The sequence below is a fragment of the Rhipicephalus microplus genome, unplaced genomic scaffold (assembly GCF_043290135.1).
Source record: "Rhipicephalus microplus isolate Deutch F79 unplaced genomic scaffold, USDA_Rmic scaffold_134, whole genome shotgun sequence".
Classification (NCBI taxonomy): domain Eukaryota; kingdom Metazoa; phylum Arthropoda; class Arachnida; order Ixodida; family Ixodidae; genus Rhipicephalus; species Rhipicephalus microplus.
In genome coordinates, this window is record NW_027464706.1 from 194,576 (window position 1) to 199,757 (window position 5,182).

The 5,182-nt window shown below is 58.3% G+C and overlaps 2 non-coding genes across 2 annotated transcripts; both read left to right on the forward strand.

Annotated features, from left to right (window-relative positions):
- The first annotated feature begins 611 nt into the window (after positions 1-611).
- On the forward strand, positions 612-2,426 carry LOC142790926 (small subunit ribosomal RNA). The gene has a single exon (XR_012889863.1). It is a non-coding gene; the product is annotated as a small subunit ribosomal RNA (ribosomal RNA).
- Positions 2,427-4,144: 1,718 nt separating this feature from the next.
- LOC142790876 (5.8S ribosomal RNA) lies at positions 4,145-4,297 on the forward strand. The gene has a single exon (XR_012889827.1). It is a non-coding gene; the product is annotated as a 5.8S ribosomal RNA (ribosomal RNA).
- Positions 4,298-5,182: the final 885 nt, after the last annotated feature.

Consider the following 5,182-nt stretch of genomic DNA (forward strand, 5'->3'; position numbering starts at 1 on the left):
ATTTTCTCGAGTACGCTCGTATTAGTGCCCAAGGAGGTCTGGGTACTTATCGCTGCTATTATGTGGGGGTTCTCGTGAGCGGCGTACGCGAAAGCGACCGGGTGTCTGATATGCGGCGGGCTTCGGCCTCGTCAAGCGTGTCCTCGGGTCTGCTCCAGGGGAATCCACGGCAGTCGTCTGCAGCCTCATCCGCTTGATGCGTTAGGGGCTGGTTGTCGGACGGTGCCGTTTTACCACGATATCGAGGTGTGTTCCGTGTCGTCCTCGGGCGATTCAGATGCGAAAGCGCCGAAGACGCGGGCGTGACCCGTCGTCTGGCGGCTTTGCAGTCTCGGCTCCGTTGCTAGTTCCGGCCGGTCCACCGACAGTGCAGCGGGCTTGGGCAACCCGCACGGCGCGACCGAGTCGATGCAACGAAAAAGAGCGAGCATGAACGTGCTTCTTGCCGCACGGCTCCCACTCGTCTTTCGGGAAGGTTGTGCCGTAGCGAGCTCGAACGCCGTCATCTCGGAGTGCAAAATAAGCGTGTTGGGGCGCCTGAAGGTGGCCTCCGCCGCACACAGACTGCGTCCGGCCCGCCGAAGGCGAGGACGGACGCGCAGTCGAACGATTACCTGGTTGATCCTGCCAGTAATCATATGCTTGTCTCAAAGATTAAGCCATGCATGTCTAAGTACATGCCGAAATAAGGCGAAACCGCGAATGGCTCATTAAATCAGTTATGGTTCCTTAGATCGTTTCTTCCTACTTGGATAACTGTGGCAATTCTAGAGCTAATACATGCAGTGAGCCTGGAGCCCTTTGGGTAACGGGTGCTTTTATTAGACCAAGATCGATCGGGTTTCGGCCCGTATTGTGTGGTGACTCTGGATAACTTTGTGCTGATCGCATGGCCACGAGCCGGCGACGTTTCTTTCAAGTGTCTGCCTTATCAACTTTCGATGGTAGGTTACTTGCTTACCATGGTTGTTACGGGTAACGGAGAATCAGGGTTCGATTCCGGAGAGGGAGCCTGAGAAACGGCTACCACATCCAAGGAAGGCAGCAGGCGCGCAAATTACCCACTCCCGGCACGGGGAGGTAGTGACGAAAAATAACAATACGGGACTCTTTTGAGGCCCCGTAATTGAAATGAGTACACTCTAAATCCTTTAACGAGGATCAATTGGAGGGCAAGTCTGGTGCCAGCAGCCGCGGTAATTCCAGCTCCAATAGCGTATACTAAAGCTGCTGCGGTTAAAAAGCTCGTAGTTGGATCTCAGTTCCAGACGAGTAGTGCATCTACCCGATGCGACGGCTCGGACTGAACATCATGCCGGTTCTTTCTTGGTGCACTTCATTGTGTGCCTCGAGATGGCCGGTGCTTTTACTTTGAAAAAATTAGAGTGCTCAACGCAGGCGAGTCGCCTGAATAAACTTGCATGGAATAATAGAACAAGACCTCGTTTCTGTTCTGTTGGTTTTTGGAATACGAGGTAATGATTAAGAGGGACGGACGGGGGCATTCGTATTGCGGCGCTAGAGGTGAAATTCTTGGACCGTCGCAAGACGAACTACTGCGAAAGCATTTGCCAAGAATGTTTTCATTGATCAAGAACGAAAGTCAGAGGTTCGAAGGCGATCAGATACCGCCCTAGTTCTGACCATAAACGATGCCAACCAGCGATCCGCCTGAGTTACTCAAATGACTCGGCGGGCAGCTTCCGGGAAACCAAAGTATTTGGGTTCCGGGGGAAGTATGGTTGCAAAGCTGAAACTTAAAGGAATTGACGGAAGGGCACCACCAGGAGTGGAGCCTGCGGCTTAATTTGACTCAACACGGGAAAACTTACCCGGCCCGGACACTGGGAGGATTGACAGATTGAGAGCTCTTTCTTGATTCGGTGGATGGTGGTGCATGGCCGTTCTTAGTTGGTGGAGCGATTTGTCTGGTTAATTCCGATAACGAACGAGACTCTAGCCTATTAAATAGGTGCGGGGTTCCCAGCACCTTACAACCTTCTTAGAGGGACAAGCGGCTCCTAGCCGCACGAAACAGAGCAATAACAGGTCTGTGATGCCCTTAGATGTCCGGGGCCGCACGCGCGCTACACTGAAGGAAGCAGCGTGTCTTTATCCCTGTCTGAAAAGACTGGGTAACCCGTGGAACTTCTTTCGTGATTGGGATAGGGGCTTGCAATTGTTCCCCTTGAACGAGGAATTCCCAGTAAGCGCGAGTCATAAGCTCGCGTTGATTACGTCCCTGCCCTTTGTACACACCGCCCGTCGCTACTACCGATTGAATGATTTAGTGAGGTCTTCGGACCGATGTCCGGCGCGGCCTTTCGGTTGCGCCGGTCTGTTGGAAAGATGACCAAACTTGATCATTTAGAGGAAGTAAAAGTCGTAACAAGGTTTCCGTAGGTGAACCTGCGGAAGGATCATTAACGGATTGTGAAGGGTGAGCGCCTCAGCTGCGTCTGCGCCCGACACTTTCTGCCGCTGACCCCGTTTGGACGCGGGGTCGGCTTTTCCCCACGGGGCTGCCTGAATGTGGAGCGGCACCCCGTGACAAATTGTTGCGCCCAGCGGACGCCAACACCGCGACCTTGGACGGTCGGCCAGGTGGCGGACGCGGGTACAAACGGCGCAACGCACTCATAGGTCGGCTTTCGACCCGCCACTGCACCGTGGCTCGAAGCGCTCGAAATGCGCGACCCGACCGCTGCGGGACCGCCTAGTACTGTAAACAGGAGCGGCGGAGCGCGAACGGCGAGTCGTGGTTACGTCGGTAGAAGGCGAGGCTGCGCGTTCCCGAAACGCCAGCCGAGTGCCCTCCCGACCGTTCGAGCGTGCAAGAACGAGACCCGACAATCGCGCGGCGACTGCCAAGTACGAGAGGAACGGCACAAGCGTCGGCGGTCGGTCAAGGAACTGGCGATGTGACGGGTCCGCTGTGCACCAGTGCATACCGTCCCGCCGTCCGCGGCAAGCGCCTCCGCGTCCTCGGGTGACGGAGGCTGCCGGTCGGTTCTTGCAGGCGAGGGATCTCGCTGGCACCGGTTCGCGTTGACGCGCGGCCGGTCATGGCACGGCGATGCGACGGCCGAGGTGCGCAGTACTCGATGGAGGAACCGCACGCTCCGATGACCGTCCCGCCCTCCGCGGCGTATGCGTACCGACCGTAATGGTTGCAGCAGCGCCGGCCGGCTTTTGAATTCGCCACACGAAACACGGTGCGAGATCGCGGTTAGGGGAGCGTCGACGTTGCCAGGCGTTTTGCTTGCTGCCGAGGGAAAGGCGGCACGGCCACGTCGCGCTCGTCGCGATTAGCGGGTCTGCGCGCTTTGGGAAGGTGCCGCAACGACTTGCCGAAAGAGGAAGCACGGAAGAACGAGGGACTTGGACGTCCCGACAATTGAACGCACTTGCGGCCAGGCCCTTGCTGGCTTCGTTCTTCCGCCTCGAGTAGGCTCGTACGCGGCTCCGGCGCCGAAAGTGGTCCTTGGCACCGACTTCGGTGGACGTGGGAAGTGCCGCGCAAGTACGGCGCGCCTGGCTCCACCTGTTGGCTAAAGTAGGCAGCCGGATCGGCATTTTGGTGTGCGGTGGCAAACCGTGGATGCGAAAAAAGCTTGTGCGATTTCGTGGAACAAAAAGCGGGGGTCCCCCTTTTTATGCGGAGGAGACCGACCCGCCTGCCGTGGTGAACCGCGACGCCACGGTAAAAACGGGAGAGGCTTGTCGATGGGACCGTGCATCCCGCGCTCCACGGAGGCCGGGAGGCGGCCGCCCGAGGAAATGTGTAGCCGTCGAGGCCCGCATCTGCGTGCACTCTTATCCAAATGGGTGTACCGCAGGCATTTTCTGGTTAGGCGGGCCAATGAGAGCGAGCACACAACGATACCTACGGGTCCGGCTTGGAGAACCGGCTTCGACGCCTCCCGAGTATTTATAGAGGGGTGGACCACGAAAGCACTCGCAAGTAGCGAAAGCGAAACGCCGTCCGAAACACACCGTTTGCTCGATTTGCGGCAGCCGAAAAAGGCGCGGCAGAGTTTTGGAGTCCAAGCGTGCGCTGAAAAGCGCCCTTCTTGGCCACTGTTTGGCCGAGGCCAGAAACGTTTGGTTTTGACTGTACGGAATTGAACAAACACTTTTTCACGACTCTAAGCGGTGGATCACTCGGTTCTCGGGTCGATGAAGAACGCAGCCAGCTGCGAGACTTGGTGTGAATTGCAGGACACACTGAGCACTGATTCTTTGAACGCACATTGCGGCCTTGGGTCTTCCCTTGGCTTCGTCTGTCTGAGGGTCGGATCACATATCAAGAGAGCCTTCGGCGCACAAGGGAACGTGAGCCGTCGACTCGTTTTGACCGCGTCGGCAACACGGACAGCACGCTGAACACCTCACAGCGAGCGCCAACAGCGGCCACTCAAGGGCGAGACGGTGGCGACCGTCGTGCCAGAGCCCAACCGAAACGGGGGCGACCGACTGCATTGAGGATGTGGCACCTCGTTGAGACCGCCGCAGGACTTCGAGTCGGAAGGAAGCCTGCAGGGAAAGTGCGGTCGAGGTTGCGTACTCCTCTCTGCGACCGGGCGCGCAAGAGCTGCGAGAGCCACGGACGCGCAACTTTAACGCACGGTAAACACGAGGAGCGAAAGCCGGCCAGCAAAGCTTCTCCAGCCGTGCGCAAAGTGCGCGAGATCGCAGCCTTGCGTTGCGCTTGTTGCCCTCGAAGTAAGCAGGGTGTCCCGTAGACCGGGCGCTCGAACACGCTGCGGGGCCGTGCCTCCTCCAGGCTTTGCCGCGCGAACAGGGAACGTTCGCGCGCAAAGCGCAGGGAGGTGAGGAGGCTGCGCCCGACGTTTGCGGTTCGCTGCGTACGCGGTTGATGCGGAGAGCACGGCGCGACGACTTGCCGCGAAGCGGAAAAAGTCTCCCGCACGAGTTGGCGAAACGTTGGCGAAGCTTAAGGCGTTCTCGTCGTAGTCCGCCGTCGGTCTAAGTGCTTCGCAGTTCCCGTCCCGTTCAAAAAACTGGGCCACTCCAGTTGGGGCGGGGGCGACGCTACACGAGACGATGCCTCTCGCCAGGCTGCGTGGCTGCCCTTGCGGCGGCGGCGACTGGCCTCGGCGGTGTTTGGGCTTTCGACACGGTCGTTTATCACGCAACTGCTCGGACGACGCACGCGCGC